Source organism: Protopterus annectens, chromosome 8.part0 (assembly GCF_019279795.1).
Source record: "Protopterus annectens isolate FY-2018-M chromosome 8.part0, PAN1.0, whole genome shotgun sequence".
In the NCBI taxonomy this organism is placed as follows: Eukaryota; Metazoa; Chordata; order Ceratodontiformes; family Protopteridae; genus Protopterus; species Protopterus annectens.
In genome coordinates this window covers 142541345-142563055 of record NC_056741.1, presented here as the reverse complement: position 1 = coordinate 142563055, position 21711 = coordinate 142541345, and positions in this window count along the sequence as shown.

Here is a 21711-nt window from a genome sequence, read left to right as displayed (position 1 = left end):
CCCCCCAGTGTATAGCCTGCTACAGACTACTGGCCCAACACCAGGAACTGCATCCGGCCCATGCTGGAATACATGAATATATCAAGTCCTCCAAACCACATTATATTGGGCGACTGCAAATACCCAGACACATAGACTGGGAGCATTATACCAGCTGCAACAGTGTAGGACAAAAGTTCATCGAATCCACAAACCAAAAGGCCCAGGAACAACGTACCACCCCACAAGAGGGTAAGCATACTGGATGTGATAATCAGCAACATGGGTACGGGATGTCAAGATGAGAAGTGTATTGCTCACTGGTAAAACCAGACCATATAGTAATCACACTGGATATACAAATCCTGACCACAGTCCCTGGCCGGAAAACCACAGTGGAAAACATGTGCTAAGCAATATTTGCACACCTCCAAACTGATGTGGAATCCAGTAAAGGTCCCATGCAGGTGCAAAATATGGGCCACACCTCAGAACCTGTAATACAGCCATTCCATGAACACTGCCAGGAATGCTTGGATTATGCAGTCCCAAATTAAAACAGGACACAGTGCCTAAATCTGGCATGGTGGACACCAGCCATAACCAAAACATGCAAGAGAATGAGGAAGCTACTACATGATAGAGCAAACATGAACAATGAAGTAATTACTGATCAGTAGTATGGCAATATAATCTGTCCACACATGCAATCCACTAAGGCCAGCCACAACAAGTGGAATCTGTGAATCCTGAGGCAATGTTACACCTGCCCCAAGTACACAGACAACCCCCAACTCCACCCAAGAAATACAAATATATGTGAGAGATGCAACCATCCATCCAAACCGGAGGCAGAGCTCCCCCAACTCAGTACACCCAAAACAAGTCAGTAGGAGAAGGTTCATAGGTTCATAGGTTAGTACTAGGCTAACTGCCCTTGCTGCCTTGCAAGCCTAAAGCCCACTAGCCAATTATGACTCAAACCCTGCACCTTGTGTTCGTAAGGGCAACCACCTAACATTAGGCCCCCACTCCCCCCTTAGGTAACCACACACACCACAAACACATACCCACATAGACCTATCACAACTGCAAACCAAACACATAAACACAGAAATACATTCCCGGAGGCAGAAATCACAAACACAGCACACCAACAGAGGCCACTAAAGCAGACACCCAATGAAACAGCCTCCAAACATAGCACATACAACACATAGCACACAAAGCTGGTGTGCCAAACAGTCACAGGCCAGAAGGAGAAACAACATGCCTGATACAGTTGTAATAGGTGACTCCATAGTCAGACACACTGCTGTCCCGCACACCAGACTGAACAAGGGAAAGGGTACAGTAAGCTGCCTGTAGGCTGCCACAATATGCCACATAACAGAAATATGTAGGTCACTCCAAAGCAAATAGAAATATGATGCAGTCATAGTCCATGCTGGTGTGAATGACCTGAGATGTACTGCCCTAGACTACATGTAAAGAGACACAGATGAGCTATCCGATTATGTAGTCCAGGCCGGTATGACACTCACCGTTCGCAGCAACCTACCCTTACCAAGAATAATGCCACAGTACAAACACGGAATGATCAGTCATAGCAAGTAGCACACTTACTGGTGTCATTCCAAGGGGATCCAATGTCTGTCTGCTTGGGATGTCATGCTTGACAAGCCATGCAGCTGCCCTTGGGATGGCCTGCACCTGTTACCCCTGGGCATCTGAATATTGGATAAGGCCTTTGCCACCTCCATACAGCCTTTTGTAGGCAAGGCTGAAAAGACTGACCCACCACCCGAGAAAACATAAGTGGGAAGAAACATAAGGGAAATGCTGACCAATGCCAGATGTGTACACCCCAATATGCATGCTCCCGAGGCCATCCCCAGAATAGAGAACATCGATGTCTGTGCAGTGACAGAAACCTGCTGCAAGGCTCCTGACAGCACACCAGCACTACCAGGTTATACCACATACCATGTGTCATGGCCCCAAAACCTGGAACACTACATAAAAGGAGGTGAGTATCCATAGGCAGCACAGACACCCATACGTCCAGGTAACTGACAATGCACAAGGCAGTGGAGTTCACCCATGTGCAACTAACTGTAGGCAAGACTGCTGTGCAGTCTGTAGCATGCTACAGACCGCACTCTCACACACAATAACCCCCCCCAACCGTCCTGAAGACACTGGACAGTATGAATGTCCCACCAAATACCAAACAAGGTACCACGAATTACCACATAGGTGGTAAACCATTATGTATGGAAGGAGTAACCAGGGACCTCGGGACACAAGTGAACAGTAACCTGTTATGTGACACCCACATTGCCAATGTGGCTAGGAAGACTGTCTACATGTGACACCGTATCAGGAAAGGAGTCACATCTATGGCAACAGAGGTCACTGTGCCCCTATACTTTACCCCAATCACACCCATAATCCAGTACAATGCCTCATATGGGATCTACCTTACCTGACACCTGCAGCAGTTAGAAAGACCTCAAAGGTACCTCACCAAGAGGATAAAGTGTCACACATATATGTCATATGCTGCCTGGCTGTATACACTCCAGCTGACTCCAGTCACAGACTGCCCACACAGAGGCATTGCATGCCTGTTGTAGGAGGCCATGCCCAACACAGGAGTAATGGACATGCTCCACCCCAGACAACACATATCCATTGGAGCTGCGAGAGTGAGAGATGTCAACTTCAACAAATAATGAAATAGGATGTGCCAGTGGGACAGATACATAATCCAGAGGCTCCCCACACCCTGGACCAGAATCCCACTCCATGTTAGGCAGAGCCCCTCACTGACACTGTTCAACAGGAATCTTGCCAAGTGGATGGATGATTGTAGAGTTACAGTGGGGTCTTCACTGTGTCATGTCCAGACAGAGGCACAGCAAAGCAAATCATAAATGGCCATAATATCCACATAGCAAGGGGTCTCAAAAGCCACACACACTCTGGCTAGGCTAACAAACGCCCAGGGTGGATAGCCTAGTATGAACCTATGAACCTATGTAGATACAAATTGTACAGGACACTAAGGATAATCCCAAGGCTTACACAACTGATGGTAGGAGCCATGTTGGGAATTCACAGATATGCCCTGAATCACACAAATACCACAAACACACACACATATTGCCAAAATACATCCTGACAGGTGCAGTGCAAACCCCCCCCCCCCCCCACGAATGCAGAATATCTATCCCAGCAGACTGCTGGCCCCCTGACATTGCAGATGCTGAGGTAACAGACAACCTAACATTGCAGATGCTGAGGTAACAGACAACATCTCCAAAGCAAAACACACAGCAGCAATGGTATGAGATGGTGTCCTGGGCTTAGTGCAACATGGAGTCTAAGATGAATGGAATGCCAAACCACACTACTGCTCAATGTCAGCCTTACCACAGAATATGTACCCAAAGAGCAGTGTACAACAACAGTGGTCCTTCTCAACAAAGGTGTTGCCTGAATGGATACTGAACAGTACTACCCCAGAATCCTGAGAAGCCCAGATTGCACAGCTATGGAAAGGATCAGCATGTACCACAGACATACGGATGTTGGGGACCTACTGACACCGGACCCAACCCAGTGTGGCCTTCTCAAGTGCAGATCCTGCCCCTAACCATGTTTGACTCAATTGAAACAGTCATTAAGGTCATTGATGAGGGCAATGTGCTCCACACAGTGTATCTGGACCTTGCAAAGGCTTCTATACAATACCCTACATGTTCAGTATAGATAGGCTCATCAGCGTAAATATAAACCCACATGTCAGTAGAGGGGTTGCAAACCAGACCAAGGACAGAACAGACATGGTCAGACATGCTTCAGCCATGTCAGACTACAAACCAGATATAACTGGCATCCCACAAGGCTTTGTCCTGGTATCTCCCTTGTCTGGTATATATGTCCCATAGGTACAGGCAAACATGGAAGGACTGTGTCCTAACATGTTTGCAGAGGACTACAAACTGCTCACCACATATGATCCACCAGCTGACACATGCATCCCACAAAAGGGCCACATAGAAACAGACAACTGGTGCCATAGCTATGTCAGCAAGCTAAGTGCAGAAACGTGTATAGTCAACCCCCGTGGATATACAGTAAGTGTCCACCAATTACCACATAGGTGTTAACCCATTATGTAGTTAACATGTAATGACAGACCTAGGGACACAGGGTGATAGATATCCTGCATTGGACAAACATGTGCTGTAGTGTTTACAGAAACATACCATATACCCACCTAATCATGAAGGCTGTCAGATCTACATAAGGGGAGGTCATTGTGGCTCTGCAGTCATCCTGCATCAGTGGTACAATCGACTACAATAGCACCTGTGGGATGTACCTCAGCAGACACCTCCATCAACTGTAAAGTCCCCAACAGTACCTCATCAGGAGTATCAAACAGCCTACACAGATGCCATGTGTTGCCTGTGTTGCTGGCATCAATAAACATGCTGCACATAGTACAATCTGAATGGCAGTGAGCTATGCACATGACAGACCTGAACCCCAGCACTGACTTACATAGGACAAGCTGTACTGTGTGATCCATAACACAGAAGCCACTCCCACCCATGAGTGAACCCTCAGCACAGGCTACCCATAGAGTCACTTATCAATCTTCCTCAATAGGAATCCTGATGGGTGGACGGGAGATGTTAGGTTTATCCTGGGTATCACTGTCATGTCACAGGTAGACAGAGGCACAGTATACTAACCATGACATATGTCATGGCAAACTCCTCTTACAATGTGTGTTGAAGGACAAACACACTCTCCAACTTGCATTAGACATGGACTAGAGCACATCGCTACTGTTTGCAATTGTACACCTATGTTGTGGAATACACTAACAATGTTGGACAAGCCTGGTGTAAGTAGTTCATATCTGAACAGAATGCAACATGGTCAGATGTACACAACTGGCCCCAACCAGGCTGTTGTGCCCACTATCGAAATGTAAAGCAGTGATAGCAGTAAAGCCCAGGATACTGTCCACCACAGTCAAAGTACTACCAGTACACTATACAGTACTACAGTGTTAGGTCAGTGTGAAAGGATGTTGACAACTGTATGCAAAGTATCCCATGCAAACACTGCAGGCACAGTATAATCCTGTTGTGTTCACACACAAAGCAGTTGTACAGTAACTACACAACATGACACACAACCCACAACCATAAACGGGTGATAGTTTGTGAAGTTCACACACATCCACAAATGTGGTGGGCTGCAGAGTCCAACATATGGAATGCTCACACTGGGCATGCTCACACACTTTGACAACATTTCATGGGAAGGCTGAACTGGGCATGCTCACACACTTAGTCCAAATCTTGGTTTAGCAGTTGGACACACATATCTGGTATTGTTATGTGTTATGCCAGGAACCAACCACATTACAGCAGTCTGCCCAGTGCACACAGTTAAATGACTACAGAGACATACGTGATATAGTGGATCCCTCCCATATGCAAACATTTTCCACAGATGCAGAAGTTGTTCATACCAACAGGGAATGCTATGGCAATAAAGATATGCAAACAGTCTATCAGCAACAAATAATGTGCATTTGACAATTAAACATAATGGTGTAGAGGTCAACACTAGGCTGTTTGCCCTAGGGAATGACAGCTTAGCCATAGTGTGCTTGGTGTCTGCCTCCCCACAGGATGCACATTCCCCTTTCCAAACACAGATGATGTCAGCACCCTATAAGTACAACAGGAGAAATGAAACTTCCCAGTAATCCGAATAGCGCGCTCTGCTAATGCGTCCGTCTCAAGTGTCATTACATAGTTAGGTAGGGGTTTCAAATCCTGCAAGTGCTCAGTGTGTGTGTGTGTGTGTGAGTGGGGTTGGTGTGTGTGTAAGTCTGTGTGAGGGAAATGTCCCTTTTGGCAAACAGGAAAAGACACTACAGGATGCACATTCCCTTTCTAAACACCGATGATGTCAGCACCCTATAAGTACAGCAGGAGAAAAGAAACCTCCCAGTAATCCGAATAGCGCGCTCTGCTAATGTGTCCATCTCAAGTGTCATAACATAGTTAGGTAGGGGTTTGAATCCTGTGAATGGCAAGTGTGTGTGTTTGTCTGAGGGGGGTTAGTGTGTGAGGGAAATGTCCCTTTTGGCAAATAGGAAAAGACACTACAGGATGCACATTCCCTTTCTAAACACCGATGATGTCAGCACCCTATAAGTACAGCAGGAGAAAAGAAACCTCCCAGTAATGCGAATCGCGCGCTAAGCTAATGCGTCCGTCTCAAGTGTCATAACATAGTTAGGTAGGGGTTTGAATCCTGTGAATGGCAAGTGTGTGTGTTTGTCTGAGGGGGGTTAGTGTGTGAAGGAAATGTCCCTTTTGGCAAATAGGAAAAGACACTACAGGATGCCCATTCCCTTTTCTAAACACCAATGATGTCAGCAGCCTATAAGTACAGCAGGAGAAAGGAAACCTCCCAGTAATGTGAATAGCGCGCTCTGCTAATGCGTCCATCTCAAGTGTCATAACATAGTTAGGTAGGGGTTTGAATCCTGTGAATGGCAACTGTGTGTGTTTGTCTGAGGGGGGTTAGTGTGTGAGGGAAATGTCCCTTTTGGCAACTAGGTGAACAGACTACAGGATGCCCATTCCCTTTTCTAAACACTGATGATGTCAGCACTCTATAAGTATAGCAGGGGAAGAGAAAACCCCCAGTAATGCAAATAGCGTGCTCTGCTAATGCGTCCATCTCACGTGTCATAACAGTCAGATAGGGGTTTGTATCCTGCAATTGGCAAGTGTGTGTTTTTGGCTGAGGGGGGTTAGTGTGTGTGAGGACAATGTCCCTTTTGGCAACTAGGTGAACAGACTACCGGATGCACATTCCCCTTCTACACACTGTTCAGCAGACGGCCATGGCTCTGGCACAAGTTGTCTGTTGCTATGATGCCCCTTTGGAAGATGCTTGGTCAGCTGGGGAGTCGATTATGGTGTCCAGTTTGCAGTCATCTGCATATTTGGACAGCCACAGTTCATCCGTGTTGGCCTGTACCTCCAATAAATATGTACCAAACAAGAGGGTCCCAGGACTGAGCCTTCTGGGACACAACCTGTAACTGTTATGGGGTCTGGCATGGCTCCAGCAATGCTAACCATGTGGGTTCTGTTCTTGAGCCACTGTGCAATCCATCTAGTGACATAGGGGCTTATATTTAAGCTGGTGAGCTTCCCTAGAATGCCCAAGTGGGGTATTGTTGCGAAGGCGTTTGCAAGGTCCAGGTAGGCTGTGTGAACCACCTTCCCCTCGGCAATGGCCTTGGTGACTGTAGCAAAGAAATCAACTGGGTTACACCCAGTAGTGCTGGTGTGCTCTCAGTAGCCCTAAACCAGGCATCTGTTACTGCACAGATATCGATGTTTCCCATGCCAAGGAGTGTTTTGGTGCATGCATCTGGAGGTTTAGACATCTGGCGTTGGGTAGCATTGCTCTTAGTGTCTTATCCCTTGTGATACCTATGAAGGTGGGTTTGTCATTTGATCCCTGCCTAACATAGGCACTATGGGGGTAGCAAGAGCCTTTGCCAATATCTGATAGGCCAGGGGTGACAGGTGCAGGCTGTCCCTAGCAAAGCAGGTAGTTCAACAGAAGATGAATGTGTGAAGGTGTAGTGCCTGTGATTACTTAGCAGTAGCATATATGACTGCTCACGTGGACACATGCCAGGCAGGTCATATGCACTGTGTCACAGGCAATGTACATGTGAACAGGTCAAACAGTGGCAACCTGTCAAGTGGGACATGGCCATACATATAGTAGGCTATGCAGATGGCACTAGGAGTCCACAGAAGCTCTATAACTATGCATTGCAGGTGTGATCGGTATTCCAGGGTAATTGCAAGCAAACATGCATGCAAACAAAGATACAGTGAACAGGGCTCCATGTAGTCCATTGTACAACAAACAAGCTGTACCAGTTCCATAAGGTAACACTGCAAATATGCAGGCACTATGCACATGTACATGGAAATACACTGGTCAGATGGCTAGGGTCCAGTCTCAGTGCACACAAGTGTACGGAACATGCATGTACTGTCAGGATGTACAATAACTGGATAGAAACCCATGTGCCCATACCTGCAGTAATACACATGTCAAATAACAGACACCGAGCCTTCTCTCAGTGGTTCCATACTTAGTAGGATGTATGCTCCCTGGCCTGCCACCACAGTATCCCTGACATATATGGGGACTCTCCCTCCTGTGACAGTTAGTTATGTGTTTTGGGGCTGTCTAGCATGGTATGAGATGTGTGCATGCAGTGCTAGTGTGCTCCTGTGTGTCCTGTACCAGTCGTGTAGTTCTGCACACATATCAACATCCTCAAACATCTGCATTGCAGAGTCTAGTGTGGGCAACATGCCACTTGCAATTTACATGTCCATCATTGTGTATTACTGCATTCATTACCCTATCCCCTGTGCTACCTATGTATGTAGCCTTCTGTTGACATCATTACCACCAGTATGCCAACATGTGCAGATGATACACTATGGTACTTACCATGGGTGTAGACAACAGGACATGAAAATCACACAACTACTGCATCAGGCATGCTGTGATATACCCACAATTAATTCAGCACACAGTACTGTTAACAACATGATACTATTACTACACATCTATGTGGTCACCCTGTGCATCAGCAACATGTTAACCTGTACCTGCACAGTTGTTACAGATTGCAGGAGGTGGCACAGTTTCATCATATGCACAGGGTGTGAACTTGGTATGCCTGAGTCAGCCACCCATACCACCAATTGACATGTATGTGTATGTGTGTTGGTGAGGGACAGCAGTAGAAGGTGGGGCAATGTTGATGCAGTGTGTGCATGTATGCGGTAGCCCTAGGTGTTGTCAATTTGCATGTGTGTATGGATGCACACAGTTCCACCTCATGGCTGCCATATATTGGTGTTTGTGGACAGCCACAGACTGTACCTGCCAGGTCATACAGATCAGTGTCTCTGGCCACGGACACGGTACCTGTGCCTTGCGGGGGTGCTACGGACCGTATCTGGTACCAACCCAGACTGGGTACTGTCATCAGAAGCAGGTGTACGTTGACTGGACACAGATCCCTGTCGGGCCTGGCCAGAGCCATGCGCCCATGGATGCTCCCACGAGAACCCTGGACATCTGTCTGTGTGGTACCATCTCTGGGCCAGTGCCCATGGCTGCTGTGTGGGGAAGCATGTGCCACAGATACCACATTACCCTGGTCAATGCCCACTGTATGCTGTCCATCACCTAGGGACAGTGGTGACAAGGGTTGTATTGGCAGGATAACTGTGCGCATTGATGGGGTTGACAGCTGTGTACTGTCAATTGGCTGACCAATGGCGGACCCTGGCATACCTTCCTGTGCCATTACACCAATGTCATCATTATCAGTACCCACGGCACCTGACTCAGGTTCCCTGCTACATGACACCAGAGCAGCAACAGAACCTGTGGGAAGGAAACAGGAAACACATTTTACAATGTCTACACATTACCAGCGATGCACACATGCGCACATGCACAGGTGCACACATGCACACATGCACACATGCACAGGTGCACACATGCACACATGCACAGGTGCACACATGCACAGGTGCACACATGCACACATGCACACATGCACAGGTGCACACATGCACACATGCACAGGTGCACACATGCACACATGCACAGGTGCACACATGCACACATGCACAGGTGCACACATGCACACATGCACACAGTTTCACACAATTGTACAGTACTCAGTATGCGTGATATCAACACACAGACACACCTACATGCATACAAATAGCACTACTAAGTGAGCGAAATAGTACTATTACTATCAACACTATTACAGGAATTGTTAATACACACTCACCAGCATGGATAGGCTGCATTGCAGTTATACCAGAGGGTCCTGCAGACATGAAGAAACTAATGTCAGTGGGCACAACTGTGCCATTGTTACTGAGTATGATACAGGTCAGGAGTACAACAGTCGCCTTTCACAGGACGGCAGCTAATATTAAGGATATCACACTTGCACATTAAATACTATGGTGACAGCTACAAACCAAGGACACACCTCACACATGCATTAACTACCAGTGTACACAACAGTCAACTATACATATGACATATTACCTGCTCGTTCACCGTCTTGCTGCTGTGTGGCCCCAGCCTCCATCATGATGCATGTCTGCTGCTGTTGTTGTTGCTGGTGGACTGGAGCCACTACACTCAGGAGTAGTCCCTCCAGTCTGGTGAGTGGGGGATGTGTAGCCACCCCACCACCTGTGGCGACCTGTTGCCTGTGGATATCTGACGCACACTGACGGACATGTCTGATTAAATCACTGCAGTGATGTCGTACCTGCTCATATGTCCTATTATGCGTGCCTATATCATTTACCCGACAGACAAGGTCTTGCCACAGTGCAGCCCTCTCCTGCTGATTCTGGCTGGTGCGGGAAAAGAGTATTGCATAGTCCCGCACCAGGCTCTGGGGTATCTCCTCATCCTCAGCTGTGGAGTAGGTGGGGTTCCGCGGGTGGGCCATGTACCTGAGAAAGAAAATAATCTGGTATCAGCAATATATGTCAGCAGACTTTGGCACACATACTACACATGCTACTCGACTGTTATGATACAACATATCTCACATATGTAGCATCTGTCTGTCTATTGGTGGATACACATGTAGATGGCCAGGTATCAGTGCTCGGCCAGCAACTGTGCAACAGTACCTGGCAGACGCCATACGACATACTACCAAACACCAGCAGTCAGAACACCGATTCAGGTCAGAAGCACCTCCTCACTCTGGGGGTTTGTATCTAGGTACTGTATGGCCTACATCGGCAACTACTGTGGGCTGACCACACACTGATTGCCCTGGATATACATATCCCACCTCCACCACCAGCACAGATGACTATAGTGCATAACATTACAGATACAAACTTTACACTTTGTAACAGTGATATGGTATCCTTACAGCCCACTGGGCCAGTGGCAGATACAACCCACAATGGTGACCCCTACACAATTGCTTTCTACAGACATCTCCAAGAATGCATGGATCATGCAATCCCATATCTGACCAAGACACTCTCCACAAAGGGGCAGCATCCTGTCTGGTGGACCCCAGCCATAGACAGATTGTATTACAGAAGATGGAAGCTACTGCAAGACAGAGCATCATTCACTGAAGGGAGGGCATGTCTGAGCAGCACTGGTAAGGATCTGTTTCCCATCATACTGACTACATGGGCAACGTTGAGAGGGAATTCAAGAGTGACACTACAGATGACCAGGAGGCCTTCCTCAGTTATGTTAGCAACCTGGTCAGGAGCCATCCTCTATGCCCATAGGTAGTACACAACACATATTTCACTGACACCACAGATATCGACAACATTTTGGCGGACAGGTTCAGTGCAGGTGTCACCCCGCCCTCTCCCCTGTAATAAGGCATAGTTATCCCAGCTGACTGTAACCTCCCCGTCATCACAGATGTCCAGGTGAGAGACACCCAGGACAGCAGAATACACAACATGGATGGGACCTGATGGTATCCCCAGTTGCATGCTACATAACCTCTGACAGGAGCTAAACACACATATAGGAGTGCTATGTAACACTAGCCTGACTACAGGATATGTACCTGTACACTGGTGCACAGCAGCAGTGGTTCCACTCCATGAAGGAGGCACCTCACCATACCAATACAATACAACACAATACATTACATTACAATACAATACTATACAATATGCTATTGCCCCTGTGTCTACAGCAGCGTACTGTTCTGCTACCCTGACCATTGTGACACATGTGGTGTGATGGTAACTGCTGCTGTCACACAGTTACACAGGGTGACTCATATGGCATATTACCTATCTGACTAACATTCAGCAGGGGTATGTGTGACATGTACTCATGGGGAGTCTCGCTTCTTAACACTGTGTGGTTTATTGCAGGGTGTGTCTTATCTGTGAGTAGGAACTCTTACCTCCACTTGTGCACACTATTGCAGTGGCACGGACGACACACAGCAGACATGTAGGTTGTGGATGGTGAGAGGTGTTACTATGGTTGCTGGACATCTGTCATGGGTGTGACCTCCATATGTAAATCTGGGAGTGGTAACCTCTATGTGGGTAGCATATGTGTACTCTGTGGTGTTGTCAGTCACTGTGCATTGGTAATGTGTTTGAGTGCGTTGTCACAGTGTTGTACATGTCACTGTGTCCTTCTCCATATCTGTTGCTGTAATGTGAGGTCCATACCATGGCATCCATTATGTGGTGTGGGGGGTACACCGACCTACATGTCCATACCTGACTCACCATGTCTGCGGACACATACCATGTGCAGGTATTCCAGGGATAGTGTGCCACTGTGACTATCATTGGGGCCACTATTCTACACATTTCTGACCCTGCTCACCCCTGACACATGCAGTGGTGGGCGGCCAATCACATATCTGGTGGTTACTGGTGTGGGTGATCTGGAATGTGGTATGATACTCCAGATTTGACACTGGTGTTCACTCCATGCCTTTGTCACCAGGCACCTGTTGCAATACATCTGTACACATGTGCCTCACTCAGACTTTATATACATCTCTCTCTCTCTCTATATATATATATATATATGTATATAGATATATCTATATGTATATAGATATATCTATATATATATATATATATATATATATATATATATATATGTCTGTATACATATACACATATATATTAATGTACATATATTGCCATAGATGTGTGGGGGGGGCACAGAGGGGGTGTGAGTGACAGAGGGGGTGGGACAGGCTGTGTTGCAGGTCATCATATACAATCATACCTGTAGGTAGTCAGATCAGTCTGTCTATGTATATGTATCTACATATATCTATATCTGCATGTGTGCATTACATAGATATGTTGGTACAATATTCTATCGACATCTGTCTATGTATTCCTACATCTCTCTCTCTATGTATGTATACATATATGCATATCATATATATATATATATATATATATATATATATATATATATATATATATATATATATATATATATATATATATATACACATACATATGTTGACATACATACATATCCATATGTTAGACAGGTATATCAACATATTTGTCTACTATACTGTATACACACACTAACATACTGCTAAACATACATAGCTGTGTAACCTAATCTGTACATGGCACTACAACCTACAATCAAACAACATTGATATGTGCACATACATGCTCTCACATACAAATGTATGTACAGCCTTCACTGATAGTTGCTGTATGTCTCCTGCCCTTTACACATCTCCATATACATATGGATACAGACCAATGACACATATGGAGGGTTCACAGTATGTAGACCTTTATAGTATTACTTTACATTACCTGTGTTTGTCACAGCTGCTTCTGCTGCTGTCTGGTTCTCTGTCCTGCTGCTCCACTTCCCAGTTGTCAGCTTTCAGGTAGCTGTTGCTGAACAATTCATTTCTGTCTGCTTAATTGCAGTTTTCTCTGTCTCTCTCTCTCTCTCTCTCTCTCTCTGTCTGTCTCTCACGTCCTTCTCAGGGTGCAATGAAAGTATTGCATGCGTGGACATGGAGTACAGCATACTTTGTAGGTATCTGCATATGCCCATGTGATGGCCTCTGCACCAATTGTTAGCCAGCATTTGCTAATTGCATGCAGCCAGTTGTGTACTGATTGCAGTTCTCACTGTGATTTCAGAACAGTGCTATAAAAAGGTGTGTGAGATAGGCGTAGCCCTTTCAGATGTTAAGGGCAGGGACCATGCTGTTATGCTGTGGACAATGTTCTGTGAGTGTAAAGGTTGGTATCTCTCTCATATTTCCAGGTGTGTTGTAGATTAACATTCCTCCATTCATTTCTCCAGTTTCCTGTACTAACTGTGTATGTACACTGACAACTACAACTACTGCTATTGTTAATGTGTGTGTGTGTGTGTGTGCTTTCCTTTCACATTTGCTTGCACTCTGTTGCTAAGTCTTCAATAGTTGCCCTTTACAGTCACTACTTCTATGCCTGCTAGGTGTCTTGACTGTAGTGTGCTGCTGTAGCTTTCCTATTTCCCATGTACATTCACACCTTGGAATGCTTGCTATATCTGCTAGGGTGTTACAGCATGCAGTGTGGTCTGGCCATGGTGTGGGCCTTGACATCTATTAGGGTATTTGAGTATGCTGCTAAGCAGGCCTTTCTGCCTACTGTTTGTACATTTCACATGGGGTCTGTGGGGCATCCCTGTAAGACATTCACTGTTGCTATGTCTAGGTTCTTAACTATTCAAATATGGTGGTGTTGAACCCGTCATGTGTACAGATATTTGCAGGCTGTCCACATTTCTGCCTCATAATTTGGTCAATATCTCATGCACACCTTTATCTGGCAAGTCAGTCTGGGCTCAAGTCAGACTATGGTGACAAACATTCAAGTTCCAGACTGCATACCCTTCCAAACATCCCACAAGGTGTAGACCCTGTTACTTTCTGAACTGTCTGCGTTTGTTGTAACTTTATTTGTAATGTGTCCCTGGTTTTGGGCCTTTGCTCCACATATTTTATTACTTGGTCCGGATGTGTTCCTGTAAGAGGTTGTGGGGTATGGGCAGTGCTTATCCTGCTGTGAGTATGTGTGTGTCTTGCAAGGTGCTATGGTGACATTATTACCTACTAGCTTCCAAGTAGCATGGCTGTTTCTGTTCACACACTACTATTATGGAAATCCACCAGTTTTGTTTGTGATTCTAAATGTCATGCTTTGTGTACTACACATCTATATTCCCTTTACATTCATTCCTACTGTTAAATTATATATTTACTTTAGCACAGTGTTTCTATATAAGAGTCATGGCTTAGTGGTAAGTCATGCAGACTATAGTTGCCAAGGTCCTGGGTTCGAGACTCACAGTGGGATTTTATTTTTCATTTGAACTGAGTACAAGACCTGTCAATCAAAGTGCCTAAGGCACTTTTAAGCAGTTGTAACCGGGTTAGCGCTGGTTTGCGCGGAGCTCACGCATGCGCACTGGCGGTTAGCTCCGCGCACACAAGCGCACACCCGCTTACAACCACTTAAACGTGCTTACTCTTGCGCACACCCGCGCTAATTTCCTTGAAAGAAAAGAAAATGGGGAGACAGAAAAGTGGTGAAAAAGGGGTCACAAAGAGGGTAAGACAGTAGGGAAACAAGCTTGGGATGTGCAGGAGGGATGTAGGTAAGGCCCATAGCTGCCCATTTCTTCAGCAGCAACAGCTGTGCATATGTATGTAATTTGGTGTGACATTTGAAACCTTCCACCCCTGAGAGAGGTGTCAGGACAACAATAATACTTGTTGTACAGCCAATTGGAATTGATAGGTTCCATGTCCAGTAGACATGTGTGCGGAATGGGCAGCTATGTATGGGGCGTAATTTTTTTGTGGGTACAGAGTGCCCTTTTTTTTTTTTTCAGGTGAGAGTGGTATGTCAGGTGAAGGTAGTCGGTACAGCTAGGGAGGTAGGTTGGGTAGGTTAACAGACAAGACAAACAAGACGCATACAGGGGCAGTGTATGACACGTGTGGGGAGGTTACACAATTGACGGGGATGGAGGTTTGGATATCCAGAGCCCATGAGCCCACAGATGGCAACAGTGGAACTGATATCCCCACCCATAGGCAGTTGCCACTGTTCCTTCACTGCCCAGGACGGGGCTGTGCTGGGGGCTGTGTAGGCGGGGCAACGGGCATGCCCGTTAGTTGCGCCACCCGTGCCTCGAGCTGGCGTAGGGGCTCGAGGACAGATTCCCGAATCTCCCTCGCACCACAGTCCGGTCGCTACGGAGGGTGTGTGGAGGATCTCCTCCGGCCACACTTGCAGAGGGAGGTGAGCCCCATCCTGCAGCGCTTCCACCCGCAGGTGGCACAGGGCCACCGGAGGAGGGTCCGGACTCGGCACTAGTGCCAGGTGCACTCGCCAGCTGAGGTGGGAGAGGTGGGTCCGCTGGAACCCGCCTTCCCTGTCGTTCTATGTTTTGCATTATGTCATGACAGTTTGGGTTAGTGACATTTAATACCATTCACAATTAGTTGTAACAGCATGCATTAGTATTCCCATTAACCAAACACCCAGATATTCACACCATTGAACAGCGTGCATAACACATGCATAATTTGAACAGTAATACACAGTCCAACAACATGCAGGGTTGATTGATGGCAACAGGCCATCAGGTGTGGATGTATGAACAGGGCGGATGCATCAACAGACATGCAAATATATATGACCCAACAGGACAGACGTCCAGGGGTGGTAATTGTGATTGCACATACCATTTTCACGTGGAATGGGTTATAGGTGGTTAGAGGGTGGGGTAAATAAAGTAATATTAACACCTTCGAATACAAATACATATGCTGTACATTTCTAATAGCTACAGTTATATACACACTACTGTTCTAACTACAGTGTCCTATATGTTAACTACTTAACCTTGCAGATGGAACTGTTACTGCAACATCAATCTACATTTTATTGCTGTTCATACACATTCATATCGAGCTTTGTTCAGATACATCATCCTGTTACCTGTGCTTGATATACTTGTGGACAAGTGTGGATGTTTGGTATATCAGACAATCATCCTATCTGCGTATTTCAGACTGGGAGAAACATATCCAGATGTTGGTGTACACATTCCACATGTAGCAACACTTTGAACAGATTGTGCTGTTTGGTTCTGAGTCTCACATGCATTTAATTCTGTCCTAACTGCAGTATGGTTTATTCAGGGGTTATAACTACTGTATTGCTGTATTCCTGACACTTTCTCACACTCTCTCACTTGCTTTCATGTTACTATTCAGACTGGTACTTCTAGGCTTTATTGACATGTTTTAACAACAGTTATTACAGTTCTTTCCAGCAGTCTCACTTCTGTCATGTTTCAGTATTTCCACAGGGATATATTTCACACATGTGATTTCATCCTCTTCTGCAGCTATACTTTACATGCTGCTGCAGGTTGTGTACTATTTTCTTACAGGCAGGGCAGTTGTACTCGAAAATATATGTTGGACAGTGTCATGTTTAGTTTACACTTACAGGCTGGGAACTGTTGTAATCAGGCAATACTTGCATACACTTTCACACTGTTACTTGCAGATTTAATTCCTTCCTGGCTACACTGCACTCTTTTGCTGACTGTCATACATTTATATATCTTTACAGTTACTAGTAGTGGATTACTGACCTGCCTGGTGGCGCAACCGCACCAGCCTATCGGCATAGGCTCTGCGGTTCGCAGAACGGACACCTGCAGCTGTAATATAAATGAATAATATTGGAATACACATCTCCATAATTTCAGGTAGTTTAACTTTCTACATACATAATTAATTGTTACTTACTCAGTGGTGGGGCGTTGGGTGATTGCCGGGCCTCCTGGATCCAAAGGTTCAGTTGGTCCTGCTTGCGTCTCTTCAGGTCCGCATGGTGGTGACGGACCTGCTCACCTGTCCTTGGAATTCCTGTGGCACTGGTGAGTTCATGAGCCTACTGGTCCCACGCCTCAGCCTTGTACGCTCCCCAGAGGACCTGGCCCTGCATGAGTTGGGCCTCATGGTTGTGGACTAGGAGCCAGGCCATGTACCTGGACTCCTCAACACCCCACCTCTGCGCTCGAAAGCGACTACCCTCACCTACACCTGACATTCTGCCTGCAGGTCTGTTCTACAATCGTTTATGCTGTGTATTCCCGCCTATGGGGCTTATATAGTCCGTTTTTCCCGCACATATCTGTGATTGGCCAGTTTGGAATTGTATCAACTTCAGTAAACCTGCATTGTCATGCTGTAGTTTGTATTCATTCCTATATATGAGCTATTATTGCATTTCTAGGTACTGCTGTCATGGCTTAGTGGTTCTGTACCTTGACTATGGTGTATAGTATCCTGGGTTCGAACCTGGCCACTGCTTTTTATTTTTCATGACTGTCTAGACATGTTGAGGGGTGTGTCTGTGTAAAGGCAGTTTGGATACGGCTTGCTCAACGTTGCCCGTCGGTTAGCTTGTTTGCGCGGTGCGCAGCTCAGCGCAAACGGGGTACGCTGGTTTAAGCCTCATTTGGCTATCGGCACGCATATTCCGCTCAGCTCAGTTAGGAGCACATATATTTAGCATGGTAAACCACTGCTCAGCTACGGGCACTCAGTTTGCACCAGTTGGACCAGTGCTTATTTACGGGCACATACACTCACTCTGTTGTACTGTAGCTCAGCTATGGGCACATCTGGCAGTTTATATTCATTTCTTAGCTCACATTTATTCAATAGAAATGGGATATTTCATTGCATTTTACATATATTCTGGTTTTATGTGTACATATGTGTCAGGGACTTGTTTCCTGCTTATTTTGCAAAAAAAAAAAATTTGTGTTGTGGGGGCTCGAAGCATGGATGCCTGCTCTGCAGCCAGCATCTCTACCGCTACGCTATTGCTTCCTGGCTTATTTTGCTTATTTAGTTCTTATATGCTTTCCCATTGACTGCTTACTGTAGCTGCGCTACGGGCACGCCCGCGCAAACGAGCGCACTCACGGTTAAACATCTTTACAATTTAAAAAAAATATGACATGTTCATTTATATTTCTTTTATGTTTATAGTCTGTAGGGGCATGTGTTGTGTTGTGTTTATTCACATTTCCGTGGACTCTGTTGTGGGTGTCTACTTTGGGCACTTTTAAACTTCTGGGGGCGTGTCCGCTTGCAGGGCTCAGCCTACGGATACGCCCCCTACTGTCTTACATGGACCGTGTTAGACTTAGGTGTGATTCAGCATGCTCTCATGAATATGCAGAGCATGCTGACATCACTCCGTTTAACTGCAGCCTCCGTGTAAGAGTTATAACTCTTACACGGAGGCTTCGTGAATCCTGGGGAATGTCTTTATTGTGTGGGAAGGTAACACATTGCAACTTGGAGATTTTATCACTTACCTCAATCAAACAACCCCCTTCCTGAAGTTTACCTCTTCCCATAGCTGTACTTCAACCACTTTCTTAGATATGCAGATTTCCAAGGACACCAACAATAACAGAATCACCACTGATCTATTCAGAAAACCAACGAGGGTTAACTTATTACTCCACAGTAAAAGTCTACATCCTACAAAAACCAAGTATAATGTAGTGAAATCCCAAGTCTTTAGATTAGCTCGAATTACCACAGAGATGGAACCATTTTTGAGAAACCTGAACAACTTAGAGAATGATTTTCTAGTGAGAGGCTATGAAAGTCAGATGTTAAAAAACATCCTGGAACCTATTATAGAACTGAAAAGGACTGAAGCACCTTCACGCAACCTCCCCAGTACAAAAATGTTAAGTAATTCCACAGAGAATAACAAATGCAAAAATAGCTGCATCCTGACATAAACTTTGGATTATCACAGTATCAAAAATATTATTGAAGAAAACTGGGACATTGTCACAGGAAACCCTTTTCTGATTAACATCTTAGGTGAAGCCCCATCATTTGTTTATAGGAAGGCCAGGAATATTAGAAGTTTTGTTGAATTTAAACCTAGACCATGTGAGAAAAGCACTAAAAGATGTAAAACTAATTGTACATTTCGTATATTTATACAGCAAGGTGATAGTTTTTATTGCCCTTATTTAAAGAAGATCATTAAAACCAGTGCAGGGGGTGACTGTAACACTAAAAAAAGTAATTTACAGGGCACAGTGCAATGAATGTGATGCATTCTATGTGGGCAAAACTGTAAATAAACTCAAGCGAAGGATTTCATGTCATCTGTCAGAAATCCGCTCAGGATGTAAAAATAATGCACTAGCCAAACACCTTTCTCTTCATAAAAGACACAGAGGTTTTAAGTTCCAGATCCTGGATCGCATAGACATGGGTGATGTTGAAGGAGACATCCCGAATATTCTGGAGAAACATGAACTCATGTGGAATTAAAGCTGAACTCTTTTAGAAAGCCTGGACTACACTACTACTGTTCAATTAAAGGTGCACTGGAACTTAGAAAATTGCCACATTGTTTACATGACTAATTGTATTTTATTTTATTTTTTTCTACAAACTGGTTTTAAATACCATTTTAAATCATTTGAAATTTAAGCGTATATTTTGTTTTCATCATCATACATAAATTTTGTCTTATTTTTATTTATTTTTTTCTGGTTCTCTTTTTTCCACTTTATTCAAAATGATGGTAATAACAATACTAACTAATTATACAATTATATAGGTTTTTAGGGTTCTTGTACACAGACCTGAAGAAGTCTAGAAGGACGAAAGCGATCTTTGTTAACAATAGGTTATGAAAATAGAAACTGCTTTTTACATACAAAATGTATATGTATATATTTATATATAATTTTTGATCGCAAAATGAAGTAAGGTTGATATATTTCCAGCCATGTAGTATATTGCCTTGGATAAAATCACAGACTTAATAATCTACTTAATAATTTGGTTAAATAAGATGTACCATTAAAGTACATTAGGGCTATATATTATTATGACAGCTACTAGGTAGGGCAGGACCAGCTCGAATGTCACACTGATGGGGGAAGGGATGTGAATTTAACATGTGTACCAATAACACTTTGTTTTACAGCACAATAAACCACTCCCATGCCTGATAAAAAGTATAAATATATTTAGAAAGCTTGTGAGGAAATTATTACTCTATTTTTGTTTTACTTGGATTGCTTGTCTGTGTACTTAATAAAGGTTTTTCGACTGGAAACAGACGGCCTGCCTTGCTTGGATTACTTTCGAATACTTAGTAATGCTGTAGAATTATATATTTTCTGTTATTACTTTTTGACTTGACGAGTTTACGTTCCCTACTTCTACTACTATTGTCTGATCTGATTAATATACAGTGATTAACTTGAAATATATGGACTGAAAATCTTCCACACAGAGAAGTTTCTTACACAGTTTTATCTATATTTTCTCCTATCAATTGTTGCGTTTCCACGTGCTGGGCCATGCCTGAAATTGGTCACTGCTGATTAGTGCCCTACCCTGGTAAATAAATGTAAATGTAAAAATTACATATATAGATATCGGATATAAAAGTTATGTACTCACCATAATGATAGATCCATGTTGTCCTGTTTTTATCTCATTCAACATTCATCCTACTATCTTCCTTCCAAACTGTCGCCAACAGATCCTGGAAGAACAGATAGTCATTTCAGGAGTCTACTTATCTCTAACCTCAACAGGTTCACTACCTTAGTAGTCTGACGGAACCATTCATCTTTCAGTTTCCTGTTGGATCATGTTTTATTCAGCTGCAGTATTATTGCTAGTTACATATATTCTTACAAGGTGCAAGCTCAATCTGAGGTAATTTGAGGATAGTAAGGGAATTATGGATAGAAAAAGAGTCAAGGTCCTGGATCCGTTGGTTTGGAGGTGCTGAGGCTGGATCTGAGTCTGATCCAGGTCCCATTTGTTGATCCAGATAAAAACAGAACAGCACAGATCTGTCATGGTCAGTAAATAACTTTTGTTTCAGGCAAAAAACATTATATGTAAGTGCCATTAAGGTACAAGATGAGCTATTACCT